The 17,779-nt window shown below is 36.0% G+C and overlaps 1 protein-coding gene and 1 long non-coding RNA gene across 7 annotated transcripts in view; one reads left to right on the top strand and one right to left on the bottom strand.

Annotated features, from left to right (window-relative positions):
• Positions 1 to 17,779, bottom strand: part of LOC134664971 (uncharacterized) — a 574,567-nt gene that overhangs the window by 142,920 nt on the left and 413,868 nt on the right. The gene's annotated exons all lie outside the window — the stretch shown is intronic.
• LOC134665019 (uncharacterized) overlaps positions 2,958 to 17,779 on the top strand; it is a 452,571-nt gene continuing 437,749 nt past the window's right edge. Inside the window, exon 1 of the long non-coding RNA XR_010098332.1 lies at positions 2,958 to 3,425. This is a non-coding gene — a long non-coding RNA (uncharacterized LOC134665019). The remainder of the gene's footprint in view (positions 3,426 to 17,779) is intronic.

Below are 17,779 nucleotides of genomic sequence, written 5' to 3'. Positions count from 1 at the left end.
ATTGTGCTGGAAATATTAACATTTCTGAAAAATTATAACACAAACCTAACCTAACCTACCCTATTCTATACAACCTATGCAAAATATTTGGGAAAATACTTCTTGTTTCAGCTGGAGAAAAAATATGCGAAAAGAGATTTATGCGTAGCATTACATTATGACAATCAATTATTATGCGATGAGATAGGATCCCGTTCATTTATATTTAACCAGTTTGTCCGCGTAGATATTTTTCGACCGCATTCAATTACTACTCGAACGTAAATTGTAACTGATATTGTTTTACATTCTCAAAGCTAAATAGCCGACAAGTCAATAAAACATTTGTTGTGCATCGGGTGCAACGATGGTTGAGCATGCTACATCGTTTTCAAATGCAGTCCAAGATATTTGACCAGCAACTCTAAATTTTTAATATAAACGTAACGTGCCTAACAATACGGTACAATTTACAATGAATAGGAAATCGAAAGGAGTAGCTTTTTTATACTGTAAGTAAACCACCAAGAAACATCTGGCTACACTCACTTAAAATTGCATGCATTCTAATGACCCAACTCAAATTCCTTACCTCGCAGTTTCGGTTCTAAAATTAAATCTTTTGACGACTGGCTTTTTTTCTAGCCACCTTTTTTAGCGATTTAGATGTGCAAGATACTTGACAAAACACGTGCAAGCTACGTAAAGATTGTGAAAAATGACAGTTACTTAACAAAAAAAGGATCTTTGTTTCTCATTGGTCAACAAATTAGGGGCGGGTCAAGTCCAAAATCAACGTTTGCAAGCGACTCTGTTTTGAAACTGGTCGACTCTGGCTTTGGCTGATAGTACATTCAAAATATACATCGTACACAATATCTATACTACTAACAAGTGCGATTAGTCAGGAATATCAAATAATATGTTCTAAATATAAATTAGAATTTCTAATTTCGAACGCGATAAAACACGTTATCCTCCACAGATAATACAACAGAGATGACAGTATATTCAATAAGGCATCACTTTGTATAACCAGCCAGTACATTTTGTAAAAATATTAATGCGTAAACACGCAACAAACCGACAACTTATAAAAGAGAGTACAAATCGTTACGTTTCATTGGAAATTAAACTGTAATATCATGCAACAAAGTCTCGATTCGATTGTATTGTACCATAAAAGTTGTGAATAACGGATTGTACGTATTCAAATGAGTTACTCTTTAAGTTTTTCGCTGAGTCAATAGCTCTCATTAGCGCCATGAAATTGTAAAAACTCGGAACTGGGCTTCCGTGTTTGTTATGACTTTTGTTTTTAACTGGCACAATGAGTATTTGGGTGTTGTTGGATTGTTTGCGTGCTTGAAATCCGGTTTGAATTAATGAATCAAATGGTGAAAGTAATCAATGAAAATATTTAAGTTGATATTTGGGTAAACCGTCTATTACTTCCAATAAGTGCGCGAATGTATTCCAATTAATTAATTCATTTATTTATACATAATTCTCTTCTATTTAAAAAAATATATATATATTTGTTAAATTTTATTTATAAATAGCTTAAGTCTAAATGTCCTATGTACCTATATTGTATGTCCTCAGATACTGGAGCAAGCTGTGGTTACCTATAATTGGACAAACGTCTACCTTTAATGTTATGTAAGCTACTGATTCTTTTTTCTTGGTGTATTGTCTGTTGGTGATCCTAAATAATAAAAAAAAAAAACTCAACTCATTTGCTTGATACACAATAACAGAGGTTTTTTTTACGTTTAATATAAACATATCACAAAAACATTGTTTAAATTTTCACTTGATTTAATCAAATTCTTTAATAGCCTCTAATTACAATGTCAAAAGCGAACAAACAATCAATGCTGCCAAAATTTCACGCAAAATATTCCCAAATTCATGCAAAGTCACGTTCATCGACCCTCTAATATTTTTGCATGTATCTGTGGAAGTGTTGCCAGCTACCGTCTGTTTGTTTGGGATTTAGAAAAGCTGAGGTGGCAACACTGTTCAGGTGATAATAGAAAGGGTTAACATTATTAGGAATTTACATGGGTTCGCGGTGGGATTTAATTTTTGGTCTTTGTCTTTGCTAAGGACAAAGCTTTTAATATGGTTACGGTGAATTGGGCAGAGATAGCTTTTGTAAGATAAGCAAGGCTTCCCTAAAGCTAATTAAACTCTTTAAATTAGGTTCAATTAAAAGGTTAACTAAATATTATGTATATATCAAATAAAGGTAACATTCAAATAAAAATTTGATAATGCTGCTATGGATTGTAAAACAAAACACATTTATTGTAGAGTTTCGTATCTTTGCCTGCGCTACCTATTTTCGCCTAGTTTGACATAAGTTGCCATTAACAAAATGTTTCTAATGTAAGCCTTACATAAAACTGCTAAATACAAAGTATTTTTTACGGGTGTCAAGATTCTTCGAACATTCTGCGGCTAACTTCACACAGTTGACCTTTGGTGAAGTTTTTTCGCGACGCCGACCACTCGTTTTTTTTAAACCAGTGTTTTAACTTCAGTTTTAAACGGTGATACGGACCCGGTAATGTTAAACTTTTTACATGTTTATATCCTATAACTATTTCTTTTTCATATGAAACTATTATTTAATGGCTAGCTTACGTTTAGAAGTCACAATTGGATAAAACATTGGTGAGGGTACTTTGTGTCCATCTTGTTGCCAAATTTCGCCTACCCCTAGGGTTGACAAATTTTTTGTACCACATTCATTAGTGGATGACATTACTTGTTCCCAAATTTAAATATTTTCTTATGTTTGGTTATTTTAGTTTACGCTATATGCAAATGTTTATTTCTACTCTTACCGATATTGAGTAGGTACTAATTAGGTATTTTTATGTCTCACTTTGTGTAAATAAGGTTGATTTGATGTCAATTACGACAATAACAACAATTTTACAACAATTAAACAATTTTGTTAAAAATAATTATTTTTTAACTTATAAACCATTACTCCCCTTTATTTGGCATGTTGGTAAATTTTTGGCAGCCCTAGCTTCATTATAGAAAATGTATGAAAACAACTTCAAACCGTTACCAAACTTCGCCTACTACCCCGTTTTTTAAATATATGCCTCGTCTGGTGTAGTTAAGGTTCATAGTATATTAGCACATTCCAAGGAGATACGACTTAACATGTGTAAGTCACAGAAAAGTAAGTATTAGCGGCAAGGCATGCCATAGGCGAAGATTGGGAAAAATACCCAAACATCGCCTATAGCCTTTGGGGCCATTTATTACCAACTTAACCAATGAAATTAAAAGTTTTAGTGTTGTATACTGATAGTTAGGAATACTAAAAAACGTTTTTTCGCCTAAACGGATTAAAATGTTATCAAATTTGAGAGATTTTTTTGAAAAGTGTCAAAACCCAGGCGAAGATACGAAACTCTACGGTATAGAGTTAGACCAAGAAAAACCTGCAGTGGTTTTGATAGCCCACGCAGTGCAAGTGTCATTTATAAGTCATAATTTCATAGAAGTTTGACATTTAAAACAACACTTGCACTGCGTGGGCTATCAAAAGCTCTTCAGACTTTTCTTGGTCTAACTCTATCTCCATACCAAATTTAGGTAGGTAATTGTAAATTCAGCGATTTAAGTGTCAAAAGGTTACAGACAGATGGACAGAAAGACAGAGTTACTTTTGCATTTATATATTAGTAAGGGTAAAAATAAGTCAACAATTTTGATTGCAACTATTTAAACTATTATTCAAAATATATTTACAGGATGCGTGAAACGTTTTGTACTGCCCATTTCGACATTTAATTTCGACACAATATGGATTTAAAATCTCAAATAAACAATTTTTTTTAAAATTAAAGTTGAACAACTAAAACTGCTGCGACAATTGTTGTCGCTTTAAATATAAACTATATTAACACTATGAAATACTGAAAAACTCTGAGCTCAGGTGCAAGGAAAATGTATATGAGCTCAATTTGCATACATAATTCCATGGACAGTTATTACGCTGAATAATTTATTAATAAAAGAGTAAACTTTAATTAAATCCACATGTCGGCATTAAAATCCGCTTATATTTATTTTGTGTCTTTATTTAACATGTATTTATTAATTTTATATTTTTAACTAAGGTCCCGGCACAGCACCTACAGACCTAGATATCGATACCGATGGGCGGATGCGGTGGACGAGGATCTACGAGAGCTGCTGCTTAAAGACTCGCGAGAAACAGCGCAGAACCGGGATCAGTGGCGAGTACCTTATTTACTCCTCTGGCGAGCACTTTGGGTCGCTGCGCCAAAAAAGTAAGTAAGTAAGGTCAATACGGCTAAGTGTGGCTGCTGGCCAGCCACACTTACCCAGTTAGCATTGGGGCCTGTTTACACATTAAATTTGTCATGTACGACCTTGCATTAAGCACTCGTCTAGTTCCGCCTATTTCACTGAGTAGGTATAAGAGCGTCCGCTAGCTGGCGCGGGCACAGAATAAATAATAGTACTAGGTACAGAAGACTCACTCTCTAACAAAACGCGTCTGTTACGATCAGCACAGATATGGCCGCTAGGTGGCGACAGCGCCACGCGCGGCTTATGGCAAACCCCAAAATTGGGGCCGAACGGATGCACTTTTAGCTACCTGTAGCAAAGCGACGGAATCGCGGAGTGAGTCACACCTGGCGCGGGTGCACGGAGCGGGCGCAACACGCACGCGGGTGCCATTGTAGGTAAAATTCGTCGCACACGTCCGCGCCAGGGGGCCTACCGCGAACTACGTTTGACGTGTAGCCTCCTTGTCAAACTTACGTACGAATTTACAAGTGCGGCAGAGAGGCAACACGTCGAACGTGGTTCACGGTAGGCCCTCAGTTAACGTTGCTCATACTATTTTTCGTTAACTTTTTTCGCTCCGTGCAACCGCGCCAGCAAGCGAAGAAGATGAACTCCTAAATCATTTGGAAGTCTCTCAAGTCGCCAAAGTGTTTTGCCCCAGTTTTTCGGCAGGTTTAATAAGCACCGCTATCAGCCCACGTCGTTACCCGCCACGTTGACATTACCGTATGCATTTAAAACACAAGATACAAGCCTTTACTTCAAACTGTGTTCATGAATTAATAAATTGTGGAATCACTCGTGCGTCTGTCTGTCTGTCCGACCATCCCCCACCCCCTTATCTCGGCACTTACTTGATCTAAAATTTTGCAAAAATAAAAACCACAAAATAGTTCTTTACTTGTCTTATAGATGACAGAAAAACCTATTAGAAATATGCGGTCAAGCGTGAGTTGGAATTAAAATTACATAGTTTTTGAACCGACCCCTACGGGTTTTTAAAGACATTTCATTCACGTTCCATATAAAAAAATACATTGTTAAAAATTGAGTAATGTACGGAACCCTTGGAACGCGAGTCCGACTCGCATTTGACCGGTTTTTTATGATATAGAGGGAAAACGAGCAGACGAATCGCCTGATGGTAAGCAACACCAGATGGGTAAGTGCGTTGTCGGCATTTGAGATGGGAGATCGATCTTTTCACTCGACAGTTCACTCCACAGTTTAGCTGTAAGGTAAGGTAAGACTAACATACATAGTTTAGTTCGCAAGACAAACAGTATGAAGATTCCATACAAGTGATAGTCTTATCGTATTACCTTAAATGTTTAATGTTATAGCGCTCTTCATCGACACATGTTACCTACAAGTTTAACAATGAAATCGTTTCAGTACAGCAAAATATTCTTAACTATAATCCCTCGCTACGCTCTCGTCGCTCACGCCATAGCCTCGCGCATGTCGCAATCGTCGTTATCTTTGCCTTCGTTAGGCCGATGCCTCGAGCAATTTACATGACGCTAGGCCGATGCCGCGAGCAATTTACATGACGCTGTAGCGTCTAAGATGTCTGCCGTGTCGCGGGCGGATTGAATTTGGGTATCTCACAAAGGATTAGCTGAGACCCAGTTACATGCTACACGATCATATATTGGCTTGTTCGTGGTTCGGGCTTCTTAGTACAATGCACTTCAAAACAAACTTAATCGCGCTTTTTTCCGTTCCGCATTAATTACATACTGTAAAATGTTTGTTTGTGTCAAAAAATAAGATTCAAGCTGCAAATTTCAACTTTATCTTCCTAAGCTTATAAGTTTAGAAGTGGCACTTTATAAAGCAGCAATAGGCTAGTATACCGTGTATCGTGGGAACGGAACTATCACAATATCGGCCTACGAATTTGCATAGATATGGCGCCCCGGCCTTCATAATCCCAACTCGCCTAAACTGATTTAAATTTTCACCTCCGCGGTAAGGAGTATTGTGGGTGATGGGTATTTTTTCACACAATTTGTGCTACATTTTTATGGCTCTTGTGGTGTGTAGTGAATAAGGTCGCTTGTAATAGGTACAGCCGACGTCAAAGAATATTTACATTTTTCGCCTTATTACAAAGGAGTAAGGTGCAAAAGTGAACGGTGTTTTCTTATGTGCAATAAAGATTAAATAAATAAAACCACACACAGGACGATTTGAAAATAATAGTCTTTACGTAAACAATTACCACTTGTCAGGTGTTATTTAATGATCGTCACTTAAAATGAGCAGTAGGTAAGTACATAAAGTAACTTAAATTTTGGTATTTCCCAATGTATTTTTGAAGGTTCTTTAGAATTATAAAAATAATTATTGAGAGAACAGTTAGTTGATTTCTGAAACAGTAATTTATTGGGTTAACAATAACAATATTGGTGAAAACGTAGGACAGCTGCAAATGTGCATGGCCACTTTTTGAATAAATTCGATTCATAATACGAGTATATCTATGCCATTTAAAAGATATTTTTTTGTTTAATTAGGAACATATATTTATAAAATTACAGGAGATTACAGAGAAGAAAGCTAACGCAAGCAAACTCACAAAAGTTCAACTATATTTGACCAAATAAAGTTTTACTCATACTTTTATAACACGGGACTTAATCGCGTAAAACTTAAGTATGTACGTTTTTTTATGGCCTGATGTTTCATAAATAAATGTAAGTTTTACGCGATTAACTGCCGGATTCGAACTTTAAGATACGTCAATTAATAGATCTGGAAACGATATGGATTAGATGTGTCAGGGTCAAAAGTGACGCATTTGTTTGAAGAGACGTCACATTAGACACTGACATATCTATCTAATCCATATCGTTTCTAGATCTATTAGTTGACGTATCTTAAAGTTAGAATCGGGCCGTAAGTCGCGTGTTAGTTATAAAAGTATGAGTGAAAATCGTGTTAGTTTAAATCAAATAAAGTTTTGTTGCAGCTAGTACATTATATTCTAGAATCCGGCTCCCGTGTCCCGGCCTATATCCAGGATAATAACGCTCCCTATTTACATTTTCGCTTTAAACAAGTCGGCGGCAGAAGTGATTTGGAGGCGAGCGAGCGATCATAGAAATATTTTCGAGTGTGAAAATATAGGTTCAACTGGCTTTTTTCATCGTCGTACGATGATGAAACAAGACAATTTTTTTCTTGATTATTCACTGGTAATGCAGTTTATACTAACGTTTAATATTAAAAGTTATAATAAAGGTTATTTAGTTATAGAGCCTTGATATAGTCGCACCAAACAAAGTCAGCAGCGGATTTGATAGCCCACGCAGTGTAAGTGTTATGTATACGTCATAATTTCATAGAAGTTTGACGTTTAAAATGACACTTGCACTGCACGGGCTATCAAAATCGCTGCAGACTTTTTACGGTCTGACTATAGACGCAAAACTAGTCCCGGAAAATTGTATATATGTATATTCTGTCAGTGTCAAAGGTTCTTCAACCACAAACGTTATTTATAATACTGACCCCACTTTATCACAAATGCCCCACAATATTACCCCACTACTGATAGCTTACAATATCAAATCAATAACAAATTTAGATCAAATTTATAACCTTTTGAATAAGCCTCCGTAGCGAAGCAGAATTTATAATATCCGATTTGTAGCTAAATGATCCACACCGAGCCGCGTTATATTTACCTTTCTTGGGCCATGCAAGGGTTATTATTAAGCTACTTATAAACAATAAAGTGTTTTCTACAACACACATTGCGACAATCCTATTTTCACAAAAAACAAGTTAAACTATTTGCCAAACGCCATCATACAAAACTGACACAAGCCAGCAAGCATATTACGTCGAGAGCACTCATGTTACTGTCACTGCCAGTAGTATACACTACTAAACGCTGAATAAACGTCTCTCTGTCCCTTTATTATACCTTTATATGACAAAAAATCTTATCTTACACAACTTTCTTAAGCACATATGTCTTTTTGACTTCAAACATTTTGTTTTTAATGGCGAACATCCTTAGCAAATGTCACAAACAAATGGTGAATTATTCGACTGGTTATATTTAAATTTGTTCTTTGTAAAAACTAGACATTTGTGCATTCTGGGAGCGGAAATGTTTCGGCTCTTGTGCATGAAATAACAATGCAGGATTTTTAAAGCATAAGGTTTTGAACAGACGGTGTATAACATCGGGCTAGGTTATATTATATCCATAGTTACGTCAGGCGGTTTGTTAAGAAGTTGCGCGTCTGTGACTAAGAGTCGTCATGTCACGTTCGTGTCAAGATAAATAGTAAAACTAACGATAAATCCCCGTTGTAGTTTAAAAAAATGTGTCCTGTACTAATATGAATATCGCATTTTCATCAATAATCACGAATTAATATTCCCACCAGCAAGTACCTAATCACAGCTCCAAATTTCCAATCTGCCGGAGCGTTCAATAACTGGCGATCGGCCGTCACACGCATGAACTGCTAACGCATAACACGTGTTTGTGCTGACGTGTTTACACGAAACGTTCGCAACGTCAATGTGAACAGCTACCATACTGCACTTGGTCGACTAAGGGCCCGATTCGGATTATGAAATAGATATCTATTAGACATCTTTTACAAATACAAATACAAATACAAATGCGTTTATTTCATTACTTTTTACATAAGTTCTTTAAGACATCACCAAGATACCATAACGATATGTTTAAGATCTAACCTGTCAAAATTGACATTTGCGCGATTCTGGAGATACTCTTGAACGATTTCCACAGGATATGACTTAGAGATCCAATTCACATCTAATAGATATCTTACTCTATCTAACGAAAAGTGACATTGGTTGCCCGAATTGCGCTGCAAAAGAGGACTATTTTATATCTATAACGTATTAGAATAGAATTTATCTAGTACGTGTCGTCTCTTGTGAATATCTTGAAGTTCGAATACGGCATTAAAACCGATGATCACGCTTTTTGTAAGAGTTCGTTTTGTAATGAGGATTTTTGTAAATTCAAATAGTCGTAATACTTATTTGATAGCTGTGACTGATATCAAATGAGTTCTATATGCGCTGTTAGTACGGTCAAAAGTAAAAATTTATGACCCATTTTGTAGGTACCTTGTCACAGTGACAATCAATACGAAAGTCGCTAGAGACTTCATACTATTGTCAATTTGTCACTGTGACAAGGTACAAATTGGGTAATAAATTAAAACTTTCGACTGTAGCTTACGGTCTGATGGTTGTTTGACAACGTTCAGTCACCTGCAATAATATGTTACACAACGAAGGCCGCAAAAATATCTGACACGATCTTATTTGTAGAGCCATAAGAGCGTGTCACATATTTTTGCGGTCTTCGAAGAGTAACATATTAATTAATATTATTGCAGGTGGCTGTACCTATACCTAATCCCAAAGGGGTGTTTATAATACGAGTTTCGCGTATTGGCTAATATGTCAATGTTTGAACAAATATTGTGATACGGATTAATAGGGATATGGTAATTATAGTTTCGATTTACCGAAGCGTTTGATACTGATTGGCATTCTCGCACATAAATGCATATGCGATATAGGTATTAGGTAGTACCTATCTACATTAAGCGTAGCTCAGCTCATTCATTATTATGTATGCGTGTGTTTACAGTTCAAGTAGTACACCCTAGGCCAATAGTATGTAAATGACAATAAATAACTGCATTTTCATGCGATGGATTTTTATACTCATTGACAATTAGAAAACAAAGTAGTAAAAATGGCAGTAAAATATTTTAAAAGTAAGTAAATTAGCTCAAATTCCAGTTACGCCTTTCAACATTTTGCAAAAAGAAAAAAGGTTTAAGCGTCTGCGACGTTTGAGGTTAATAATTTTTTTAATTTAGGTTCTAAGTCAACTTTAGTATCATTTTCAAATAAATCAAAGATGTAGACATAGATTTCATCGAAATCGGTTCAGCGTTTATTGATTTCCCATACAATCCTTACCTTTCATTTTTAAGGTTTTTTTTTGGAATAAAAACTATCCTATGTTCTTCCCCGGCACTCAAACTATCTCTATACCTAATTTTATCTAAATCGGTTCAGCGGTTATTGAATCCCCATACAAATTTCCTCCTCCCTTTTCACACCCTTAAGGGATGATTATTGAGATTAAAAGTATGCTATGTTATTCCCTGGGACTCAAACTATCTCTGTACCAAATTTTAACTAAATTGGTTCAGCAGTTTAAGCGTGAAGAGGCATTAAAAAAAAGTATTATATTTTTCATATTTTATGTGTTTTTACTTCGGAATTGTGTCATTATGATATCAGAAATGAATTCGGCACCCCCGATTTATACGGAAACGATACCAAACTTGACCTAGTAACTTAAATGATACGGATATCAAGATCAAGTTGAGAGCCCCCCCCCCCCTAAAAATTTACATCAAAAATCTCGGTGGCTCCACTTCTTGAATCCATCCCTGGGCCCTAAGGACCAATCCTGCCAAAGGAAATCTCTTGTTCATGCAACGCTGTATACCCAGGTAGCATTTATACGTCATTATGACGTCCGTTTACGGTACTGCTCGACGTAAGAGACGTCATTTGTTGACGTCGGGGGGTCCCAGCAGATGACGTGAATTTGTCACAGTCTCAAGACGTCAGTTTACAGACGTAAGACAGACGTCATATACTGACTTCACAGGGACGTTACTGGGCCGTACATATTAGGGCAGCCACTGACGTTGGAGTGACGTCATATACTAAGTTCATGGGGACGTTACTGGGCCGTACACATTAGGGCAGCCACTGACGTTGGAGTAACGTCATATACTGAATTCATAGGGACGTTACTGCGCCGTACATATTAGGGCAGCCAAGAAATTGGCTTGACGCCCTCTGCCGTCGAATCCTAGAACCGAATAGCCAACTATCAACTATCCGGTTCGAAGGACCATGTACGAGGTCCAAAAATAACACTCTGTATAAAACTACCACTTTATTTACTATTTACACTACTATTGTTCCTCGAACCTTATATATAAACCCGGAAAAATCTTAACACCGCGTTGTAGAACAGACGCGTTGGGAACAAAGCGCCATCTCTTGACTTATTTGGTAATTAATGGTAAGGTACGTCCTGATAGTGACCCCAAATAGACGTCACAGAATCGTCATGTTTGTGACCAAAAATGTACATCCTGATAGTGACCCCAAATAGACGTCAGTGAAACGTCAACTTTGTGACTAAAATGGTACGTCCTGATAGTGACCCCAAATAGACGTCAGTGAAACGTCTTATTTGTGACCAAAAAGGTACGTCCTGATAGTGACCCCAAATACACGTCAACTTTGTGACTAAAATGGTACGTCCTGATAGTGACCCCCAATAGACGTCAGTGATACGTCGTATTTGTGACCAAAAAGGTACGTCCTGATAGTGACCCCAAATAGACGTCACTGAAACGTCATGTTTGTGACCAAAAAGGTACGTCCTGATAGTGACCCCTAATAGACGTCAGTGAAACGACGTATTTGTGACCAAAAAGGTACGTCCTGATAGTGACCCCAAATACACGTCAGTGAAACGTCAACTTTGTGACTAAAATCGTACGTCCTGATAGTGACCCCCAATAGACGTCAGTGATACGTCGTATTTGTGACCAAAAAGGTACGTCCTGGTAGTGACCCCAAATAGACGTCAGTGAAACGTCAAATTTGTGACTAAAATAGTACGTCCTGATAGTGACCCTAAATATACGTCATTAAAACGTCAATTTTGTGACTAAAAGGTACGTCCTGATAGTGACCCCAAATGGACGTCAGTAAAACGTCTACTCTCGACGAATGACCGACCTTATTATGACCTATAAATGACGTCGCCTGTGCCTCGCTGACGTCAGTTTGCTACCTGGGTATTAATTAGCTCCAGCGCCATCCGCTAACAGTAATGAGTACACGCGCGCAATGAGTCGCGTACTTATATCTTGTATTAGGCTTAGTTAGGTACGTTTACATAATACCTACACAACGGTATAATTAACAAACAATCAATCAGTCGTCGTGATTAACACTGAGATTAACAGCTGATTGGATGTTGGCAAGTAATTAGTGATGATATCTAGTAATACCTACTAATAGCAAGACTAAAATGATTGGCTTCTCATGCGCGAGAAGGTTTGGCCTATAGTCCCTATGCTGGCCCAATGCGCGTTGGGGACTTCACATACACCTTTGTATTTCTTCCCAGACGTATGCAGGTTTTCTCACGATGTTTTTCTACACAGTAAAGTTAGTGGTAAATATCAAATTATATCCCGTACATCAGTTCCGAAAAACTCATTCGGCTCGATTCTGAAAATGAATTAGATCTCTACTAGATCTCAACAAGTTACGATATGGATGATTTAAAGATATTTGTAAGATAGATATGTCAAATTAAAGATATTTGTAAGATAGATATGTCAAATTTGACGTTTCCGCGATTCTGGAGGTCCTCTTGAACGATTTCGACAAGTTATGACTTAGATATCCAAGTCACATCTAGTCGATATCTAATGTAAATCTAGTTGATCTCTATATCGTCTCTAGATCTTGTGATTATCTCGTTTCCCGAATACGCGTGTCTGGTACGAGCCACGATTTAAACCCGCGACCTCTGGATTCAAAGTTGGACGTCAGATCCACTTGGCTACCACCGCTTTCATTACAAAACACACGTACATAAACTTACTGAAAATGCAGATAATTTTTAATTAATAATATAAATCTCTTTAATGTATTCAACTTTCTTTGCTTCACTCTATAGTTTCCTCAGGTCGAGAGACAAAGTAATTTAAAATCAAAACCTTCACTTCGCCTTTGAAGTCTTTGATAACTTTAAAGTTCCTTGCAGCTTCATTTTAAAAGAGCAAGAAGCGGAAATTATAGAGAGCAAGTTAACTTAGTCGTCTTTATATTTTTTAATTAATTGTAATAACGTTTCTTTATAAGTTGGCAAATTAATAAATTCTTTCTCAAATTAAAAATAGTATATGCAATATGCATGAAAAAAGAAGCAGTTTTTCGCGGTAGGTGGTGTGTGGTGTACCCCTGGCGTGGCGTGACTCTACGGGTGACATCACGGTGAAAGGATGAGTGATGTCTTATGTTCAGAAGTGCTATCAAATTAGTCATAGGTACCCTTTTGAAATTACTTACCTACTTTTAACACTTTTATCACAAATGACTTAAGTTAACTGTTTTAATTAATATCTCAACATTTGAACTGTGTTTACAGTTCTCGCAAGCGTATCAAAATGAGGAAATAATCATAAAAATGACTTTTAGAATTCAGATAGAAGTCTTTCAAACAACTAAATCTTTTACGTTCTTATAGTAGCAACTCCACTTCATTCCATTTTAAACTCTACGCGTTTAAAAGCAAAGTTAATAATCGAAAACATTCTTTAAGCGTTTAGTCGCTTTGGACCGTAGAAAAGTGCTTTTCAAGAGAATATTTACATTTCCTTCATCGCATAAAGATGTTCTCGGAGCGTTTTTATATGAAATATTTATTTGCGACCGTAATGCAGCATTAATCTCGAGTAATGTTTCTGAGATTCTTGACATTCCGCGCAGTTAGATGCAGATTTACAGAACCCATTATTTTAATATTAAGTACCTATAATATGTTGACAAAACTTTAACTGCATATTGTTTTGTTCTTAATCTTACCAGACGCTTGCGATTGTTTATTAATTACATCTAAAGGAGTATATTTTTAAGATATGATCTACGTTTAGTTTTGGTAAAGGGAATGCAGTTCTAATTATAATTATTATAAATGACATTTTGTAAAAGATGTAAAAGTAAAAAAAATATTCCTTAAGCAGCTTTATCAACGGTCTCTAGCGGCCGCTTGAATGTACCATAACGTAAGTTAATTACCGGTGTTGTCTCGTGTGTCAAATTGCGATGTTTCTTCACCGTTTAGGTAAGTGCATACCTGTAACAAATAAACATAATGCATTTAGTACAAACATGTAAAATTAAAAACATGGTTAAAAATAAAAGATCACATAGAAAGCTCATCATAGCTTATTGAATCAGAAAATGAAGAAAAAATTATTGATTTCTTTGAGGAAATTCTTCTCAATCCGCTAAACAGTAACGTGCTACTCGTAATCAATTAGTGCTAACCCTTACAAGTGTATTTTTTGCATACTATTAATGTAATGTAAATATAATGTATAGTTCTAAACATTTTACTGTATAAATCAAACAATAAAATCTGTTAAATAGTCAGCGTGTGATAAATCTGCGATATCGCGGTGCGACGTACGAGCGTGTCGCGATATTTATGCGATGTGGCGTGGCGGTAACGCACGCCTTGCGTATTAATTGTTATTGGGTCGGTAATGTTGCGGTTAGTTGGATTCATTTGTTTATTTAATAAGTAAAAGTATCGTTTAATATAATTTGTTATATATGTGGGTAAGTGCTTTGCTCAGAAATTTAAGTGCAAATGGCAGTTTTCCTGTTTTTCTTCGGTCGTATAATCTTTCTATAGAACATAAATGCGACTAAAATTATAAAATTAGTAACTCTTTTGCCTACATAAAATCACGTAGACACGTAACTAAGGTACAAATAAGATTAATTACATATTAAACGTCAACTCTCCAAACTTCATCAGGCCCAGTGTCACTGAATCTTTTAACCGTTGATTAAACTGTTAATTGGCGCAGGTCGCGCTAAACGTAGTTTACACAAAGCACTAGTTACATCCGTTGACTTTTCCCATTTAACTGTTTGACGACGGACCGTGGCCGTTTGACGGAACGTACGTTAACGTTAATTGGATAGAACTGACAGAAGGATTGTAATTTAATTGGAATAACTACTGAGGGAATAGCTGTCTGAAAAGTAACGGTTCTGATAAAATTAAGAGTCTATGAGATATGATTAATAGAGACAATTCCAAAAGTATTCCCAACAAACAATTAAGCGACACTTAGTACTTATTTTCTCACCTAAAGACATAGAACGGCTGTAGAATAGCTACATATTCTAAGCTTACAGGCTCTGGTGACATCAAGGTCTTTAAGAGGTCCATGTATAGCTTTAAGATCCACAGTAGCCGTTTTGGCCGCTACAATGCATTTTAAGCCGCTAGTGTTATAGCTCAAAGTGAATTCTACCACCTTAATATCTATATGAGTAATAAGCAGCTGCAATTTTCACTTAAGGTTCTAAACAGGCGATAAAAAGTCTTTTATAACTCCGTGTATCATAATCGCTACTTAATTCTCTTGTATCACTTACAGTCGAAAAGAGAAGTTATGAGTCACCATTATCGATCATGTAGTCGCAGACGAGCGTTATTCAATACCTTAGTACATCTTATACTGTTATTAGAGTATTACTTAGAACCTAAGCCTATAGCGCCATGTTAAGATGACCGATGAATCAATAAGCAAAACAAAAACTATTAATTAGAACGTAAATTACTCAATATATTGACCTAATGTTAGTATTGTTATATTTAAAACCGGACTTCACGTATATTGAGTAATTTTTCGAAAATTAAATACGGTGGACCACAAATAAAAAAATATTATATTCACATAAATATGCAAAGGATCAGAGGCCCTTTAAAATTTTGTTAGTAATACATATAGTTTTTGACAGTGTAATTAATTTCGCCATCATAAATCCGCAGATAACTCCTGCATCAGTGAACTAAAATAATTATTTGCTTTTAATTATCCGCCATTACATTTCACTTCAAGCTGTCATAGAGCAAGCTTACGAATAATAATACAAAATGGAAACATCTGCAACCAAAGCAGATAGGGCTAAGGAAAAAATGTGCAATTACCTTCTTGAGTGTTACAAATATTGACTTTAAATGCTAATATACCATCTAAAGCTGAAAGTATCATCTATATGGCCCTACACTACTACTCAAATAGTTAGTATTCGCTTATTTGGCACTCTTTTAAATCCTAAGTACTTAATCAACGCTATTACAACACTACTTTAGCGCTCTTCTACTACAACAGTTTGTAGTCACCTATATGCAACCCATCTAGCTCCTAAAGAATTAATTAACACTATTGTAGCTCCACTATACCGCTCTTATGTCTCTTTTTTTATCCGCTAACCCTACTGTAGCACTGTTATAAATCTTATCGTGATAAAATTTGTGCCCAATCCGGGGTTAAAACGGAGTTATAGCCGGCTATAACTCCTATTTTTAGAGCACTAACCACACCTAAAGAGTAAATAGGCGCTTATATAAATCTCTTCTAACCCTTAAATTTAGCGCCTAATGTTAGTTGGGTTGTATGCGATTAAAGTAAAATTTTACCTAAAAGCATTTTTCTGGTTTTGTTAAACCTATTCCAAGTTATTTGACAACCATAAAACTAGGTAACATTTTAAAAATAAAAAGTTTAAATTTCTACTATTAATCTGGTTAGTTAGAGTTAAGCAAATGTATCAGGTATAATGTCGTTTTTACACGGTACTTTGCTAAGAAATTCTGAATACAATACAATACTCTTTATTGCACACACAATATAAATAACCAAAACATTAAGTACTCAAGATTTACTTAAAATATTCTATTTTGTATCTATTTACAAAAAAACAACAGTTATTTTTAAATCTATAATCATACTATAAATGTATTACTCGTGCGAACTTTGTGCTTAAGCAAGTTATGCTCAATAAGTCAGTTCTCTTCCAATAAATATTGATTGTTACCAAGATAAAGATTGTAAACAAGACTTATGTTGGAACTAAAAACCTTTAAAGGTTTCAATCAGTTTAACAGAACAATTGAGAAACTTTAGATTTATAACTTAAAGGCATAAGCACGTCTTGATATATATTTTGTACCTATATTTAAGTAAGTATATTTATTTTTTTAAATTGCAGTTTTAAGGTGCAATCACACTAGGGCCCACTTGCACCATCCTACTAACCCGGGGTTAACCGGTTAACCTGTTGACCCAGTGTCATATTGTACTGATAACCGTGGTAACTCCAGGTTTAACCGGTTAACCCGGGGTTACTGGGATGGTGCAAGTGGCCCTAGGTCGATCACCTAATGTGATCCCCGAATTAAAGTAGGTAGGTATGAGGTTCCAGGCGGATACCGAAACTAATTTTAATAATAATTTGTTTACAAAATACATCGGACCACGAAAGAAGAAAATAATGACCTGTACACGTCGAAAAAATAAACTTTGAGGTCCAACTCTGCAGTAGTTTTGATCTTTTAGCATTGAGAACGGTAACAAAGTGCGCTATCAAAAAGTCAAAAGTTAGATTTACGGCTCCGTAAATCAAAGAATCGGTTTACAGTCGTGCTACATGAAAAATGGCGTTTTAGTCGTCCTATATGAAGAACAATGGGTATTAGAAATGTGATCGGAATGGAGATTTATCGGAAAAAATGCGG

This window comes from Cydia fagiglandana, chromosome 6, assembly GCF_963556715.1.
Source record: "Cydia fagiglandana chromosome 6, ilCydFagi1.1, whole genome shotgun sequence".
In the NCBI taxonomy this organism is placed as follows: Eukaryota; Metazoa; Arthropoda; class Insecta; order Lepidoptera; family Tortricidae; genus Cydia; species Cydia fagiglandana.
Note: the sequence above shows the minus strand (reverse complement) of the source record. Positions and strands in the feature narration are given on the sequence as shown.